This window comes from Dendrobates tinctorius, unplaced genomic scaffold, assembly GCF_039654945.1.
Source record: "Dendrobates tinctorius isolate UK_male_01 unplaced genomic scaffold, ASM3965494v1 ptg000213l, whole genome shotgun sequence".
NCBI lineage: Eukaryota > Metazoa > Chordata > Amphibia > Anura > Dendrobatidae > Dendrobates > Dendrobates tinctorius.
The window spans coordinates 5,061,078-5,080,549 of record NW_027361880.1 but is presented as its reverse complement, the minus strand read 5'-3'; the positions used below and the strand labels follow the sequence as shown (position 1 = coordinate 5,080,549).

At 49.2% G+C, this 19,472-nt stretch overlaps 1 pseudogene; it reads right to left on the bottom strand.

Annotated features, from left to right (window-relative positions):
• Positions 1-7,098: 7,098 nt before the first annotated feature.
• Positions 7,099-8,192, bottom strand: LOC141058672 (corrinoid adenosyltransferase MMAB pseudogene; annotated as a pseudogene).
• Between the last annotated feature and the right edge of the window lie 11,280 nt (positions 8,193-19,472).

Genomic DNA, 19,472 nt, shown 5'->3' with positions numbered 1-19,472 from the left:
CTGCCTCGGCCACTGGGAGGCAACAGAGAAGGGGCTCCTGCGCAGGTATTTGATGGACGCAGGCTCCGCTCCTCGGTCGGTCATGGAGGGGTTGGTGCATCGCCATCTGGCCTGGTCCTGGGGGCGGTCCTGATGACATTATCAGTCCGGGAGCCTGTGAGGGATGACCTGATCCCTCAAATACCTTGGGACTGGTCTTGCAAGCCGCTGGATATATTATTGGTTCCCCTATGTGCTACTGTGTGATTTACTATTGTTTGACTCTTACCTCAGCCTGGATTTCTGACACCTCTACTGCCTGACGATTTTGTACCTCTGCTATTCTCCTGGTTTGTGACCTTGGCCTGGATATTCGACTCTGCTACTGCCTGCCGTTTTTGTACCTTTACTGCCCTCCCGTTTTGTGACCTTGGCCTGGACTCTCGACTCTGCCACTGCCTGCCGTTTCTGTACCTCCGCTGCTCGCCTGGTTCTGACTACGTTTTTTTGGCTTCCTGCCTTCTTCCCTATTGGTGACCGTCCTGCTCTGGCGCACTGCTTCTAGACAGCCACCCCCTGGGCCTTGCTACAATTCCAGATCCCTGTATAGGGGTTAAGGGTCTCGGGGTTTCTCGGGGTGCTGTCCCTACTGCAGTCCAGATCCGTGGATGGATGTCACACCCAGGCTATAAGCGACCGCTATCACCCAAACTGCTCCGCATACGGGTACTACAGCAGCCACCGTACAGCTGCAGGGGACAAGAGTCCAGGGCCCAGTAAAAACAGACCACTGGTCGCAGGCGGTGGTTTCCCAGGCTATACAGGACCGCTATCACCCAAACTGCTCCGCATACAAGTCCTACAGCAGCCGCTATACAGCTGCAGGGGACAAGAGCCAGTGCTCAGTAAAAATGGAGCCGCCTGTCGCAGGCGGTGGTTACACAAGCTGTAAGGGACCCTATCACCCAGACTGCACAGCATACGGCTACTACAGCAGCCGCCATACAGCCGCAGGGAATAAGAGCCCAGGGCTCAGTAAAGGACCGCCGGTCGCACGCGGTGATTGCATAGACTGTACGGGACCGCTAACATCCACACTGCTCCACATACGGGTATCACAGCAGCCTCCATACAGCCGCAGAATGCTACTGCAGCTCGCCAAGAAGTGCTACATCTTTCCCACCACGCGGAAGCCCGCCATACATAGACTGTTTCCCTCCAATATACTCAGCAGTACTCAGCTAAATGCACAATGTCTCGGAAAAGCACATTCTCACTCAAAACGAGGTCACAAGGAATCTCCAGCAGGTCGTCAATAGCAGAGCTCGCTGCTGTCGCTCGTGCTGTGGCCGAAGCAGCCAAAGCAAGATCCTCCTTCGCTGAACGAGAGATGCATCTAAAGCTGAGACAAGCAGATCAAGATACAGAAACTGCATGCCTGCAAATGGAAACCGCATGCTTGCAAGCCGAAACTGCACGTCTGAGGGCAAAGCTAGAAAGACTTGCGGCAGACAAAGAGACGGCATTTGTAATTGCTAAGGCTGAGTGATTGGAAGCTATGAAAAATCCTGATTATGAGAGATGCAGCAGCATTCTCGGACCAGATCTAGAGCAGCAAGATCCAGTGCAGCGCGTCGCAGAGTACGTCCGTCAACATTCCGGCGTGGATGATAGCCCTGAAGCATCATATCGATCAGGCCATGCCGATCACCAGCGATCCAACCCTGAGCTTCACTACCATAGGCGAGGAGACGTTCAGCACAGAGATGTTGACCACAGCTACCGTTCCACTGAGAAGAAGGTACAACTCCCATCCCACCTTAAAGAGACACCTTCTTCACCAAGAAGGTACCGCACAGACTATCCAGAGTCAGAAGCGTCTTACAGGTATGGTGATACACCACACACTAGACATGACTATAATATACCGGCTCATGCCAGCACTGATGGAGCCTCTATAGACTTAGCAAAGTTCTTTGCCCACCGAGAACTGGTTACAAAGGGACTTGTAAAGTTCATTGACAAACCCGAGAACTATAGGTCATGGCGAGTCTCATTCTGGAACGCCATTCATGGTCTGGACCTTTCTTGTAGTGAGGAGTTAGATCTCCTAGTAAAGTGGCTCGGAAGTGAGTCGGTCGAACATGCCAAAAGACTGAGAGACATTAATGTAAAGCATCCTCGCACAGGTCTACGTAAAGTGTGGGAAAGACTTGATGAATGCTATGGGACAGTAGAAGTCATAGAGAATGCTTTATATGAAAGAATTGATGATTTTCCTAAGATAGGACCTAAAGGTTATCTAAAGCTTAGAGACCTGAGTGATTTTTTGAATGAGTTACAGGTTGCCCAGTAGGAAGGAGACTTGCCCAGATTGGCATTCTTAGACACCGCTAAGGGTGTCAATCCGATAGTATAGAAACTTCCTTACAACCTACAAGTGGTTCGCAGTATAAACAAAATCATAATGCATCATTCCCTCCTTTCACTGTATTTGTTGATTTTGTCACCAAACAATCTAGGATTAGAAATGACCCTAGTTTTGACTTTACTCTGTCATGTTCCACTGCCCCTGGTGTCAAACCCGGTAAGACACCCGTGGCAGTTCACAAAACTAACATTGCTTCCACAGACCCTCCTCACAAGGTGAATGAACCCCCTCCAGATGAGAGCAAGCCTCAGGATGTCAGTAAACATTGTCCTCTACACAAGAAACCACATCCTCTATTGAAATGAAAAGCCTTCAGGGAGAAGACTTTGGAGGATCGCAAAGGTTTCCTCATGGAGAACAACATCTGCTTCAAATGTTGTGCCACAACCTTTCACTTCGCCAGGTACTGTGAAGCTAGCATAAAATGTGCAGAATGCAGCAGCATGGATCACAATACAGCCTTGCACCCTGGATCACCTCCACGAGCGTTGTCGCAAGCAGAGGAGCAACATGGGAAGCAGGAGGACACTGACAAAGACACCCCTGTGGTCAGCTCTCAATGTATGGAGATTTGTAAGGGACTCACAGGAGGAAGGTCCTGTTAAAAAATCTGCCTTGTCTGAGTCTATCCTGCAGGTCGCAAGGACAAAGCCTTCAAGATTTATGCAATCCTGGATGACCAAAGTAACAGGTCTCTAGCCAGGTCCATCTTCTTTGACAACTTCAGCATTGTAGGTCCTGGTTCTCCCTACACCCTGAGGATGTGTTCAGGTACTGTTGAAACAGCGGGGAGAAAAGCAACCGGATACAAGGTGGAGTCCAAAACCTGCCTATCATTACCGACCATCCTGAAGTGCAACCAGATTCCTGACAACAGGTCAGAGATACCTTCACGAGAGGTGGCAGCACATCACCCCCATCTAAAGCGTATAGCCCACCTGATACCTGTGATGGATTCAGGAACCCCAATAGCTCTAATTCTGGGAAGAGATATACTACGAGTCCACAAGACTAGAAAATGTATAAATGGCTCCGGGAATGCTCCGCATGCACAGAAGCTCGACCTTGGATGGGTCTGCCTAGGAGGAGCACACAAGCCAGCCTCAGTCAACAGCATGCTTACCAGCACACTAGAAAATGAACGTCCATCTCTCTTCCGGCCATGTCACAATAGTCTGCTGGTAAAGGAATTGCCAAACAGCACTCCACTACCTTGCCCTTTCTCACTTTCTCAGCACCTACCAATGAAGATCACGCCTCTGAAGGTGAACAAGGCCACATGGGAGGTACAGTCTTCCACATGACAAAGGAGGACGACAAGGTAGCAATGTCCATAGAAGATAGGATGTTCCTGGACATCATGGATACACAAATAAAAAAAGACAACCTCAACAAGGGACAACCTATTCCTGGAGACAGCATGCTAAAGAAGCTCAATCCAATTGTTGACCAAGATGGGCTGCTGAGAGTAGGTGGCCGTCTTCAAGAAGCCGAGGTAGAAGTTTCAGAGAAACACCTGGTAATAATCCCTGGACGTCTTCATGTCACAACCCTGCTCATTCAGCATCATCATGACATAGTGAGACACCAAGACCATTTGTTCACCAGAGTGAATCTGCGGGCGGCTGGTCTATGCATAGTCGGCACAAAGAGAAGCATGAGCAAGCTCATCTTCAACTGTGTTACGTGTCGCAAACTCCGTGGCTCATTCCAAAATCCGAAGATGGCCAATCTTCCATCTAACAGACGCAGTACCGAACCCCCCTTCACCAACGTTGGACTAGATGTATTCGGTCCTTGGTCCGTGGCTACTCGACGCACTAGGAAATCCAATACTGAAGCAAAATGTTGGGCAGTTCTATTCACTTGTCTGTCCATCAGAGCTGTTCATATCAAAGTAATCGAGTCTCTGGACACTTCAAGTTTCATAAATGCGTTTCGATGCTTCACCGCAATCAGAGGCCCTGTGAAGCATATTCGCTCCGACAGAGGTACGAATTTCATTGGAGCAGCAAGAGAACTCCAAATCCCTTCCAAGTTGGACATCGCTAATGTTGAAAGGTACCTAGGTGAGCAAGGATACACCTGGACTTTCAATCCGCCACACTCTTCGCATATGGGAGGTGCCTGGGAGAGAATGATAGGCATAGAAAGCAAGATATTAGACTCTATCTTCCTCCAAACGAACACCAGACTCACACTCTAGAGTTTAACTATGTTCTTGGCTGAGGTATCGGCTATCATGAACGCCAGGCCACTGTCAGCACTCTCCAGCGATTCCGGAGACCCGACTGTCCTTACTCCGGCAATGCTACTCAAGCAGGAAACCTGTGTCCTGAGAGCTCCACTTGGAGAATTCAGCGATAAAAATCTCTTCAGACGCCAGTGGAGGCAAGAGCAAAGTGTGTCCAATGTCTTCTGGGACAGATGGTAGAAGCAATATCTCTCCACTCTACAAACCAGGACAAAGTGGCAAAAAAACCGCCCAAACATCCAACCAGGCAATGTGGTGCTTGTCAAAGACACTCAGTCACATCGTAATGAGTGACCACTTGGCCTAGTCACCAAGCCTCTTCCCAGTAAGGATGGGAAAGTGTGCAAGGTAGAGGTCAAAGTTAGAAAACTTGGGGAGAACAAACTGTTCCTCAGGCCAGTTACTGAACTTGTACTGTTATTATCCCCAAAAGAGCCAAATAGTGGCATCGGTTGATGCCAAGCGGGGAGTGTTCTGCCCATTCTGTACAACAAGATATTTTTAAGTGCTGTTTCAGCTATTGTCAGTAGGTGTCATAAGTTGCCCTTCTCTTTTTATTCATGTGTTTTGAATCTTCTGTTATCCCAAATGGTTAACTGTTCAGAACCGCCCCTTCTTCCTGCCCTGGTCAACAACATGTAACCATTTTCCAGCCGTCTTCTGAGTAGCTGACACATGCTCAGCTCAGCGCTCTGCAAACCATTGCTTATAACAAGCGGATTCCGTTTTAACCTGAATCATCCACATTGTGTGCAATAATATCTGAATCATCCACATTTTGCACAACAATCTACTGAATCATCCACATTTTGTACAACATTCTACTGAATCAACCATATCTGTGCTCAACAACCCCTGATCTCATCTACTACTGTGTTCTTCTATACCATCTGTTATCATCTCCCATTGTTGTCCATATCATCCCAATAAATATAGACTTAAGCGCCCATACAGTCGTGTTTCTGGGAATGGATGAAAGGTTAAGCCGTATGCTGGAATCCACACAGCGTCATATGTGGAAGAAGGCAGAACAATGATTTAGCAGCACAGTTGTGCAGATGTAACTACCTTTTCCATTCTTGAATTATTGATTGTACATGGAAATGATGGAAAGGCCACAGTGGTTTAGGCTGTTGGGGTTAAAAGTGACCAATGACTAAGAACACAGCTTGACCTGAAAACAAATAGTTTTTTGCACAGAAAAATGTTTCAGCTGTCTTTTTTCTCTTCCTCCTTGCGTGTAGCTGATAGGGAGGGACAGGACTGTAGCCGTGACCTGCATTACTGCAACATCTATGTCCAGTACTTCCCCTACAGAAAACTGTATTCTTCTCTTTAGCATACCTGCATCTCCAAATTCAGCTTCCCCGGGCACTTACCAGGCAACGACGGTCCCTCTTCCAGGCGACCCCCAGCAATGGAGACACAGTCCAAGTTAACTTTAACACTCTCTTTACTGAATACTTCACACGTTACATCCACAGTTGGTACATCATGGAATCCCCTTGTTTCCTCATCCTTCCCTGTCTGGCTGTCCCTTCTGTGCAGTACACGCCCGGACTGGACCGTCCTAGTCTGCTCCCCAGTTCCTTCCTGGCCTAACCTCACCATGATAACAATTCCTCTGCCTGTTTTGGCTCAGACTCAAAATCATCAGCCACCAGGTTTGGTTGCCTCTGGTCAACCAACTGGCCCGTCTGTACCAATCTCGTTGAAGCTCCGACTTCCTTCATCTCCCCAGTCCAACCGACTCCTGCCCTAAAGGCATTCGCCCAGGTGATGAGTCGCCACATCTGTCTTTTCCTGTTCTGGCCCACTGCAATGATGCACAGTGACCGTGGATAATGTGGGCTGCAGCGCTTTAACGTTACGTGGCTGCCAGGCTGTCTGGGCCTATAGCCCATGTGGACACCACGGGCACCCTGGACCTTTCTGACCTAACTTCCTAGAAACTCCTGCCTTACCAACCGGCAGCCCCTCCTACTCTTAACCCTCTATAACCATCAACTATACCTAACAGTGCACACTAGTATGCCCCATCTAGTGGCCCACAAATGAACTACACTTTCCCTTGTCTATAAGAACTATATACTAAGGTGCCCACCTCTAATGTCCCCAAAATAAAGCACCTTACTTTCCCTAAACTGTACATGAACATTAGTACACATCACATATGTTATATACAATACTATGCTAAAGGAACACAACACAATATAATTCAGTTCTCTAAAGAATGGTAACACATATATGAATGTGGCAGTACCATAAATGTGAGTGATAATACATCTTACTATGCAGCAGTACCGCAAATATTTATGATAGACAGTATCAATATAAGCATATACAAACAGCAACAGATGGAAGACAATTAGAGGAAGGGAAGCAAGGAGGTAATTCAATCTCACCCCCTTACATTGCCATAATCTTCATGTCCTCATGGGTACGTTGGAGTGCCGAATGTCTCAGACCTGCCTTCTGACTTGGCGGCATATCTTGCCAATGTAAAAAGGAAATCACTCAATCAGTAACAGATCAGACTGTTTATGTATTTTCCAATATTTGGATCTGCCTCTCCAGTTTGCAGCACCTTGAAAGTTGCTTTCTCTGCTCTTTGGCACACTGCTTGAGCCACATGTAGTGATGCACTGGCCTTATCTCCAGATGGTTGAATAAAGCTGGTGAGTGAAGGAAGGAAGGTGTATTTATCAATCCATTGCTCCAGCTCCCAGGCAGGCTCTTCATTAAATCATGTATTTATTTTATTGCTTTGTCTGGCCCAGGATACTGGTGTTGCAATATTTGAGCCAATGCAGCATATACTGTATCTTCTCAAGTTCTGCAATATATTGAAGATTTGAATCTAGACAAAATTCTTTGGCTAAAGGCCCCTTTACATTTAGCGATGCACCAGCGATCCCGACAACGATACGACCCGGTCAGGATCGCTGGTGCATCGCTAAATGGTCGCTAGTGAGCTGCCACACAGGCAGATCTCACAGCGATGTAGCGACGCAGCAGCGGTCGTTACTTACCTTTCAGACGCGGCAATCCTGACGTCCTCCCGCCCGCGTCCACGCGTCGCTTGTCGGCGCCAGCAGGAAGCCCAGCAGGAAGCGCCCGACGAGAAATGGAGCTGCATGATCTTGTGCGATCAGCGACAGACAGCGGGGGAGCCGGTTAGAGGTAAGTATCACACATAGCGATATCGCTGCTGCGTCACAAAATCGGTGACGCTTTAACGATATCGCTAGCGATATCGCTATGTGTAAAGGCCCCTTAACCCTATGGCAGAGGTCAGCTCATCGGTAGTACCCAATGCTTCAAACACAAAGTTATCTTTAGATCTCTACTTTCCTGTGTATGTACTTGCAAAGCCTTTATCGCCTATTTTTGTGTAGATCTTTGGGATCCTCTATGTTTTATTTTCTGGAGGGCAACTCCCCCTGTGCCCTTACTACTGTAAAGACACCCTGCCTGGGTCACTCTATGCACGGTTCTCCATAAAAACAAGTGAGTGGCTACTGTCATTCCTCGTACCACCCATACCTCGTCCCACATTGCAGAACCAGAATATGGGCTTTTAAAGAAGTATTTAATTTTGCTTTTAGGTATTTTTTATTTATTTATTTAAAAAAATAGTAAGTACATTTATACAATGAAAGGGTGGGCTTTAGCAAAAATTTTCATATATTCACTTCCCAATGATAGTGTGATATCAGGAACTGACCATTCACCATCAGCATTTGGTGTCAACAGTAACATACCACTGACACCCTGCTAAAGTGGATTCTGCAGTCATTGACAACTGTGTTGTCAAAGTAATTACACAAAGGAAGGTGACTCTGTCTACCACTCTACTTCGGGTGGCTGTGACACCCCCATACACATTAGACTAATGTCACCTGAATCCACCGATATTAACAGGTTCGACTGACAGTATAATGTGTATGGGATGCCGATCAACTCATAATCAGGTGAGATGTCGATGAGCATGTCTGATTTTGGTCTGCTGATCGCATTGTTCTCCCAGAGATAAGTCACTAGCTGATATGCCAGTCAAGGCTTTCTTATAAAGAATACAGGAGTGCTTGGCTGAATGTGTACTCCTGTATATGGGAGAGTCGGCTCAGATGGCTGTCAGATGAATGATTGGCCAGCAGACGTGTAATGTATATAGCAGGCTTAACAGTGGCCTCCAGGTCTGCTATGTACAGAAGCCTGTTAGACGATGCAGGCAGGAATGATATACTACTAAAAAAACACAAAAAAGGAAACAAATCAATTTTTTTAAAGATAGTTGTATCATTAGTGATGAGTGAACCAGTGGATGATCAGGTTTGCTGGGTTTGGGCAGAATTTTAAAAAGTCTAGTTCAATACTCAAGCCTGACCTGAACTTGAACCCAAACTCAGAACTCCACACAAGTCAATGGGGACTCGAACTGCAGTGCTGCAAAATGGCTGTAAAATGGTCAGAAAAAGGTCTAGGGGCTGCAAAAGGTAGCTAAATGGGAGTAAGAGCAGAACAATTGCCCTGCAAACAAATATGGATATGGAAATGACTTAAGATAACAGAATAAAAAAGAGAAAAAATTATAATCTTGAACCAGGAGGCAAAAGTCCAAGTGGAGTAGGTGGAGGTTATAATGTAGTTGGAAGAAGCGTAAGATGAGGTAACCAACACTGTTTTTGTGTGTTTTTTTTATTGATTTTTAAGAGGGTATGTGGTATTAGCAGGTAAGCAGGATGCATTGTCGTGACGCGAGACGGTTTTGTGTTTTTGGTAACAACTTTTATAGGTAACTATCCGCAGGGATAGTCTAAGCAACCGACCAAAATAACAGGAATTGTCCTCAAAGGGACTCAATACAAGCCAACATGGAAATCTAAGAACACGACTAAGTCCGGCAAAGCCGGTCACTATAGGGCCGCGGTATGGCCGACTACGGGTCCTTAACTATATAGTGTCACTTAACTGGCTCGACGTCCCTCGGCATCCCGGACGATGGTTCTTCGGCGTAGCAGCCGCTGGGCCCAGCCGCTGAAGATCTTTCGTAGTCTTCGAGCGTTCCAACGCTCCGGTGAAGCAGGGGCACAACAGGCCCTGGAGGAGTCCTTGGACAGATGGGCCGCAGCCCCCGAATAGGGGCAAGCAGCGACGATGCGGGGTGGCGGCTGGCAGGCCACCAGCACAGCCAGCGACTGCAACGGAGGACCCATGGCGAGCAACGGCCCGGCCCTTGCCACGGACTGGAGCGGGACAGTGGTGGCCGCCGACGGCTAGCGGCCACGGATAGAAGCGAGGCGGCTGCGGGCGGCAGGCCGCAGCCTCGGGCTGAAGTGAGGTGGCAGTGGCCGCTGGTGTCCGTGGGCAGGCCGCAGCCACAGGCAGGAGTGAGGCGGCAACGGCCGTGAGTGACCGCGGGCAGGCGCAGCCGCGGGCTGGAGGAAGGCGGCAGCGGCCGCTGGTCGACGCGGGGCACCGGTTCTCGGACGGTCGTCTCGGCGCCGTCCCACTGATGTCCAGGGGGAGTATCTCTCCTGTCTCTGGCCTCCTTCCTGGCTCCGGTGAGTCATTCTGGCTCTCAGTCACTCCCACGGTCTCCTGCTCCTTCTGTCTCATTCTGCTGACTCACTGTGACTCGCGTTCCCCGCCTCTTTTATATTGGCTCCTCCCCCAGCCCACCTGTCAGTCTCCACGGTCCATCCCTGAACTCTGTCCCCCGGAAACAGCTTCCCCTGGAACCCAGATGACGGTCCCCTTGGTTTCGACCCGGGCACTCGGCAGGGACCCTCTCTCCCACACTCCCCCACCCTGTATGCTCGCCGGTCCTCGGGCGAGAGCTTTAGTAGACTCGAGTTAGTCTTTGGAGACGACAGTTCTTGTCGCCATATGAACTGCTCCTGTTCATAGTGTTCAGGGGGTTTGCCAGCTGTTGACCGCCCGGAGCCTCTTAGTTCGATTGTGGTGGAGCTTTCTGGGGTGGTGGATGGTGGTAGGTTGGTCGATTTTGGCAGGCTAACTGGGTCTGCTGCAATGTCACTACTTGGAGGGCCCGCCGATGTGGCTGGGAAGTCCTCTTCGTCATCCAGGTCCCAGACCGTTGAAGGGGGGTCAGGGACCTGAGGGATCGGCTTGGGTCGCATGGGATCAATGGACGCACAGGGGCGCAACATATTTCGGTACACAGTACGAGTGAGAGGTGTGTCGTTTCCTTCGGATTGTATTTCATAAACAGGCCCGTCGGGGCTTATCCGGCGCAACACTCGGTGCGGTTTATCCTCCCACCGTGGTTCTAACTTGTTTTGGGGGCGTTGATCTAGTACGAGTACCCGATCCCCAGTCTGGAAGTCAATTGCAGGGGCAGCGCTCCACCCGGGTGTTCTAGATCCTGGAGCTTTGTATGGACAATTCGGTGGAGGGTCTGCAGCCGGTGCCAGTGGTTTTGGACCCACGAGGATACTCTGGTCCAGGGTTGGGGTTCCTCTGGGTTTAACTCCACTTCCGTGATTCCTTTGCCTTCCTGACCAAACAGCAATGAGTAGGGGGTGTAACCAGTCACCCGGTGCACCCGGATATTTTATACCCACACCAGCTCAGGGACGTATTCAGGCCAGCGGGCCTTTCGGTCACTCTCCAGGGTACGCAGCATTTGGATTAGTGTCCGATTGAATCGTTCACAGGCTCCGTTTCCCTGCGGGTGGTATGGTGTAGTCCGAGACTTATCGATACCGTAGAGATGATGTAGTTCTTCCATGACTCTTCCTAGGAAGCACGCTCCTTGGTCCGAATGTATTCGTTGCAGGCAGCCGTACACTTGGCTAAAGTTTTTACAAATCGCATAGGCGGCCAACTCCGCTGTCTGGTCTCGGGTGGGGGTGACCACGGCGAACTTGGTGAAATGATCCACCATAACGAGAAAATGTTCATACCCCTAGTAGGCAGGACCTATGGTCAGATAGTTCACCGTGAGGAGCTCGAGGGGAGCAGATGTTACAATTGTCTGCACTGGGGCTCGTTGCGTGGGAGGTTTAGCAAGCTCGCACGGGCGGCAGGTTCGGCAAATTTCTTCCACAGCAGCATGCAAGCGTGGATGGTACACTATCTGCTGCAACCATTGCAAAGTCTTTTGAGCACCAAAGTGAGCCGCCTTTTCGTGGGCTTCCAGAGCCAGTTGGCTGAGATGGGTTCCGGGCACGATCACCTGCCATATTGTAGCAGACGTTGTTCGTGACACGGCTCTCCGATATAAAAGTCCCTTTTTGATGACTAGTTTCTCCCACTGGCGCAACATTAGCAACATATCCTGGGTCAAAGTCTGTCTCTGTGAGCCAGTGGGCAATTTGCCGATGGCCACCCATCGGCGCAGGAGTCCAATTTCTCCATCTTCCTGCTGCTGCTGGATCCACTTGTCGCGTGGCTGTTCCAGCATTCCCCCCAAGAGTCCCGGATGAGGTGCTTCTTGCGCGGTGGCTGTAAGTGCGGCGGTGGTGAGGGCAAACAGCGTCTCTTCTCCTTCTAATTCGTCGTCTTGATTCCTCCCTGGGGTGGTGTGTCGGATTCTGGAGAGTGCGTCAGTGTGCACGTTTCAGCCCCTCTTTTGTAGATGATCTTATAGTTGAACTTGGCCATCCGAGACACCCACCGCTGCTCCAGGGCCCCCAGTTTGCCATTCTCCAAATGGGCTAGTGGGTTGTTGTCAGTCCGCACCACCACCTCGGAGTCCGCCAGATACTCTGCGAACCGCTCCGTCATTGCCCACACTACCGCGAGGAGCTCGAGCTTAAAGGAGCTGCAATTGTCCGGGTTGCGTTCGGAGTCATGCAGCGACCGGCTACCATAGGCGATCACTTTCTTTCGGCAGTCCTGCACCTGTGACAACACTCCTACTCCCTGGAGGCTCCCGTCAGTATGCAGGATGAATGGTGGCGAGAAATCCGCATACGCCAATACCGGGGCTTCCGAGAGTGCAGCTTTGAGATCTTGAAACGCATCCTCTTGCGATTGCTGCCACTGGACCTTCCGTCCATTCGCCCCGGTTGGAGTCCCCTTCTGCAGGTCCTGCAGGACTCGGGCTCGGCGTGCAAAATTCTTCATGAACCAACGGTAGTAGCCGGCCAACCCCAGGAAAGCCCGCACGTCTTTCACCGTCTCGGGGGTAGGCCACCACTGGATGGCAGCAACCTTTTGCAGGGATGGTCTGACACCCTCCGCCGAGACAGTATGCCCCAGATATTCAATCTGGGTACGGAATAGGTGGCATTTCTGGGGCTTTACCTTCAACCCGTACTTCTGCAGCCGGCCGAGCACCTGCCCCAACCGCCGCAGGTGGTCCTCGAACGTCGAGGAATAGACGATCATATCGTCCAGGTATATCAACGTGGCTTCAAAGTTGAGGTCTCCCAGACACCGCTCCATCAACCGCTGGAAGGTTCCTGGAGCATCGGCCAGCCCAAACGGCATCCGATTAAACTCGAACAGTCCCATGGGAAGGATAAATGCCGTCTTGGCTCTGTCTTCCTCCTACATCAGCACCTGCCAGTACCCACTGACCAGGTCTAGAGTTGAGAAGTATGTTGCGTTCCCCAAGGCGGACAGAGACTCTTCTATGTGGGGCAGTGGATACGAGTCCTTGATGGTGCAGGCGTTCAACTTTCGGTAATCCACTCAAAAACGCAGAGTACCATCTTTTTTGCGAACCAGTACAATGGGGGCCGCCCAGGGGCTCTGGCTTTCTCGCATGACCCCCTTCCGAAGCATTTGAGCTAATAGGGTTTTCACTTCCTGGTATAGCTGCGATGGAATTTGCCGATATCGCTCTCGGATGGGGGCCGCTCCTGCCGTGGGGATCCCATGCCTGATGGCCGTGGTACATCCAAAGTCATCCTCATGACTGGCAAAGACACTGTAATATTGTCCAAGAAGTGTCTCTACCTGGAGAAGTTGGGCTGGCGCTAGGCCGGAAACTTCGGCCCGCATTGTCTCCAGGATGGCTCGACCTTTCTCCTGGGTCGAAGATACGGCAGTCTGTAGGGTCCGTATCGTTACTGCCCAAGGATCTTTGGGCTGCATCTTCAACTGGACCGCGGGGTCCGGCAGCATCTCCTCCAAAGGCCTTACTAGTTTGGCCATTACGTCCCGGGGCTTCAAGGCGATCTCTTGGTCTTCCAGGTTGACACAACGCACCAGGACGGTCCCTTCCCGCACCCTGGCCAGGGAGCGGGCTACCAGTATGCCAGGGTGCAGGCGCTCTGAGTAGCATGGTTCCATCTGCACCTCCACGCCCTCCAGTGGCATCGGGGCGCGGATCGGCAAGGCCAACACCGTCTGCCCTGGAGGAAGCACGAGCGGGGGGAGCCGCCGGCGCGATGAATTTGCCCAGTGCCTCACCCTCCTGACACTCCTGGAGCACTCGCGCCTCCCGCACCAACCGCTGGAAGACCTGCCCTTGGGCCGTGCGAGAACCTCAGAGTCTCTTGTGTGGGCTCATTGAGGAGGAGGTTGCCGAACTCTCGTAGTATGTTCATACCCAGAGTAACCGGATGTTTGCTGTTTGTGTTTCCCTGGGTCAGGACCACTCCCCGGCTGCCATGTGATTTGCCGCTTATCGAAATCTGCATCCAGGCTACTCCGACGACAGGAACTGATAGCTGGTTGGCGGCTACCACCTTTATCACGGACCCCCACTGAGGTCTCACAGCTTCGGGAAAATGCTGCCGAAATAAGCCTCTGGCATGGTCGTTACTTGCGATCCCGTATCTACTAGGCATCGTACGGCCGTCGATCTCTGCCCATACCATTGGGCACCGCGCGACCAGGTCTTCATGACTTCCTTCACCCCGTGTGGTGGGCTCCGGCTCCAGGCGGTGTCTCCATGGCTCAGGGTCCTCTGCTCTTCTTGGCCAGCGGGGCGGGTTTCCCCTGGAACGTGGGCACTCTCGGGTGGAGTGTCCCAATTCTCCACAATTGTGAGGGCCTCGATGGTGCATGCCTCCTTTACCCAGCCCTGGCCAACTCCTTGTGGCCTCTTTCTTGGCTTCGGCCAATTCACCTTTAATACTCTGTATAACTCGCTTCACCTCTTGTACCCAGTGGGGTTCGCCCAGGGCGCTTATGGATACTTCGATACTCCGAGCCATCCCCACGGGGACCATCACCTCTTGCTCCTGTTCCCGAACACGTGCCTCCTTCCCTATTTCTGAAAGGGTCAGATGTGGGTCCACTTGCCGCGGTCTGGAGCGGGACAGTGGTGGCCGCCGACGGCACAGAACTAGCCGCGGCCACGGGTAGAAGCGGGGCGGCTGCGGGCGGCGGGAGACAGGCCGCAGCCTCGGGCTGAAGTGAGGCAGCAGCGGCCGCTGGTGTCCGCGGGCAGGCCGCAGCCGCAGGCAGGAGCGAGGCAGCAACGGCCGTGAGTGACCGCGGGCAGGCTGCAGCCGCGGGCTGGAGGAAGGCGGCAGTGGCCGCTGGTCGACGCAAGGCAGCGGTTCTCGGACGGTCGTCTCGGCGCCATCCCACTGATGTCCAGGGGGAGTATCTCTCCTGTCTCTGGCCTCCTTCCTGGCTCCGGTGAGTCGCTCTGGCTCTTAGTCGCTCCCACGGTCTCCTGCTCCTTCTGTCTCGTTCTGCTGACTCACTGTGACTCGCGTTCCCCGCCCCTTTTATATTGGCTCCTCCCCCAGCCCACCTGTCAGTCTCCACGGTCCGTCCCTGAACTCTGACCCCCGGAAACAGTTTCCCCCGGAACCCAGGTGACGGTCCCCTTGGTTCCGACCCGGACACTCGGCGGGGATCCTCTCTCCCACAGGTACTCTGAAAACTCAGTGCAATAATCTGCTGACCACTCTCTTTCTGTATACAGACCATGTAATATTCTCCAATTTTTGGTTTGAAAACAATGAGGAGAGCATGAAATAGGAGATATGGCTGTATTGCTGGTGGTGGTGATGTAGCTGCTGCAGGGAGAAAGAGGGCGTGGTCAATCTGTGTCTGCTACGTGCCCAAATGAAACACTTTCCTTTAGTGCAAGCAGGCGACAGGACATTCTGTGTAATTTCGTAGGCCTGAGTACTGTTGGATGAATGGTGAGGCCAGAACAAGTAGAGGTGGTTCTAGATTGTATAGCTGAGAGTGACTTCAGTCCCTTTGCTTTGTCTTACACCCAGTCCCCTGCTCAAAGAGCAGATTTCCACCTGCGGCCCCTGGGCATCTGTCTTCCACCTCACTTCCTTGCAAATTAGGCAAGCAGTCTGAGCGCCAAGTGTACTGATGACCAACCACTTGTTCTGTTGGAGGAGGAGTATGTGGGAGGGGTAGAGCACTACTGCAGCACATCTCTGATGATGATGACGAAAAACAGGTGCCAACTGCTGTAGGTTTCTGCTGTGTGTACACCGGCAAAGAGGGCAGGGGTGAAGGCTGGGTGGAACATCATGCAGGGGATTATTATTATTTATTTTCAGAACATCATTGATTCCATGGTGCTTTCCTAGAGGAGGGGTGACATTCCTACTCATCGTTATTGGCACCCCTTCATTTTTTTCCTAGACTGTACAATAACTTCAAAAATATATGGAAATGTACCATAGTTAAATCCCCAGGATTTTTTAATTAGTGGTCTGAAGTAATACAACAATAAAACATTGTTTTTCAACTTACATGTTGCAATTTCAAATAAGAAAGAGAATAAGCGGTATGTGCAGCAATAAAGGCACCCCTACCTACACCCATACTTGAAAGGTCTAAGGAAGCATATAGCCATAAAATTGCATAGCTTTATTAAAGTCAATACCAAAAGACATAGACAATGATTAAAATGAGATACATATCCAATGTAATACTGCAAAGTACATTTGCTAGTCAATCATAAATTACAGACAATAATATGCTAAGTGCTGCAGTGTAGTCAAAGGGACATCACCATAGATCAAAATGGTAGCATATTTAGTGCTGCAGTATAATCCAAAAACCATTACCAAAAATCATGCACAATGGTGTATAAAAATGATCATATAAAGCACCAAAAGGAAATCTGTGCCATAGTACCGCTATTCCTAAAAAGTACAAATCTGTGACATCACGTGTAGATTTAGATGGAAACACCAAAGTAAAAGTTCAGCGTAGAGCACAGGATAAATGTGAAAATCCATGTAGAGAAAAATGGACCGCACTCTTCAGATAGGTGAGTAAACGCTGCTATTTTATTGACACATACAATACATATTGGCCGGGGGAGTGATAGCAGGAGTGAGCAGAAAGCTGACAACCGCCGTTTCGGTCTGCACCAGAGCGAAATGGCCGTTGTCAGCTTTCTGGGGCAGAGCGAAACGGCTGTTGTCAGCTTTCTGCTCACTCCTGCTATCAGTCCTTCGGCCAATATGTATTGTTTGTACCGATAAAATAGAAGCGTTTCCTCACCAGCCTGAAGAGTGCGGTCCATTTTACATGGATTTGGACATTGCTGTGATTTTCCAGGACGTGCACCCGTGGCTGCAGGCAAGCCTATAACCGACAACCGCGCACAAGTTGACCTTCTCACGGTAACAGCAGTGCCATCCGCTTTTTTCTCTTTTATGCGTTGCAGGATAAATGTGATCCCAAACTTTATGTAAAATGTTCCCAATAAAAGCTTCAAGTCAATCCATAAAAAAAAAACAAGTCCCTACTCATATCCGTTATCTGTTAACAGAAATATAAGGAGCTTCCACATTACTGATATTACAAAGGCTCTGGAAAAGCTAAATGGCTCCTCGTCCCTCATAAGAGATTCAGCAAATTCTCCGCTCCCAAATCCAAATGTCTCTCCTCCCTTCTGAGCCCCAGTGTTTCTAAACCACATGTTTGGCATTTCTGTAGTGATAAGAGTCCACCTAATTTACGTGTGCATGTCTCCAGAAGCATGAGCTGGACATAATGTAATGGTCACTACAATGTACTGGTCACTTCAAAATACTGGTCACCTCAATGACAGTTTGCACTTTTCACTTCGCAACATCCTCTACTGTTTGTTTCTGGAAAACAACCATGGAGTCAAAATTGTCACTACACCTGTAGGTAAATTACCAAAGGGGAATAATTTCCAATATGGGGTCACTTGAAGGGGGATTCTGCTTTTCTAGCACTTAGGGGCTCTGTATATGGAGTCCGTAAACTATTCTAGGAAAATCTATGCTCCAGGAGGCAAATCGTGCTCCATTTGCCCCAAGTCTCTCTGTGTGGCTAAGCAGTACTGTACAGCCACATATAGAGTATTTCTACATTGGTGCCATTTTTTCCCCATTTTCCAGTATGACAATGTAGAATTTGGGGCTAACACACAATCTTGGTGGTAAAAATGTAAATTATTTTCTTTCCACTGCCCAATGGTATAAAATTATGTGACACACCTGTGGTGTCAATATGATCATTGCACCCAATGATGAATTCATTGAGAGGTGTAGTTTGTAAAATGGGGTCACTTATGGAGGGTTCTGCGATTATGGCACCTCAGGGGCTCTGTCAATGTGTCACAGCACCCTCAAACCAGTGCAGCAAAATCTGAACTGTGATTTGGCACTCCTTCCCTTCTGATATTTGCACTGTGCCTCAAAAGTAGTTTTTGACCACATAAGGGGTATGAGTGAACGCAGGAGAAATTGCACAGCAAATTTTGGGGTCCATTTTCTCCTGTTACCCTTGTGAAAATACAAAATCTGGAGCTAAAAAACATTTTTGTGGGAAAAATGTGATTTTTATTTTCATGGCTCAACGTTATAAAGTTCTATGCACGTATATCAGGGGCTCTCCAAATGCAACATGACGTGCACTAATAATTTCAGCAAATTTTACATTCAAAAAGTAAAATGGTGCTCCTTCCCCGCAATGCCCTGCCGTGCGGCCAAACAGTGTTTTTTCCCCACATATGGGGCATCAGCATGCTCACGAGAAATTGCACCATAAATTTTATGGTGCAATTTCTCCTGTTACCTGTTATTATGAAAATGCAAAGTTTGGAGTTAAAAAACATTTTTCTGAGAAAAATGTGATTTTTGTTTTCTTTTCATAGCTCAATTTTATAAACTTCTGTGAAGCATCTGGGTTTTCAAGGTGCTCAATACATACCTAGATAAGTTCCCTGAGGGGTTTAGTTTCCAAAATGATGTCACTTGTAGGGGGTTTCCACTGTTTAGGCACATCAGTGGTTCTCCAAACACAACATGGTGTTCATTAATTATGCCAGCAAATTTTACATTTGAAAAGTCAAATGTCACTCTTTCCATTCCGAGCCATGCTGTGCGCCAAAATATTTGTTTTTCCCCACATATGGGGTATCGGCATGCTCAGTAGAGATTGCACAACCAATTGCATGGTCTATTTTTCTCCTGTTACTCTTGGAAAAGTAAAGGAACATTTTTGTGAAAGAAAGTTAAATGTTTAATTATTCCTTCCACATTCCATTAATTCCTGTGAAACACCTGACGTTGAGGGGTGCAGTTTTTAGAATGGTGTCACTTTGGATTTTTTCTATCATATAGGCCCCTCAAAGTGATTTCAAATGTGAGGTGGTCCCTAAAAAAATGGTTTTGTAAATTTTGGTGGAAAAATGAGAAATCGCTGGTCAACTTTTAACCCTTATATCTTCCTAAAAAAAAAATTATGTTTCAAAAATTGTGCTGATGTTTGTAAAGTAATCATGAGGAAATGTTATTTATTAACTATTTTGTGTCATGACTTTGATTTAAGGGCCTAAAAATGAAAAGTTTGAAAATTGCAAATTTCACCAAATTTTCGCCAAATTTCCGATTTTTTCACAAATAAATGTAAGTAATG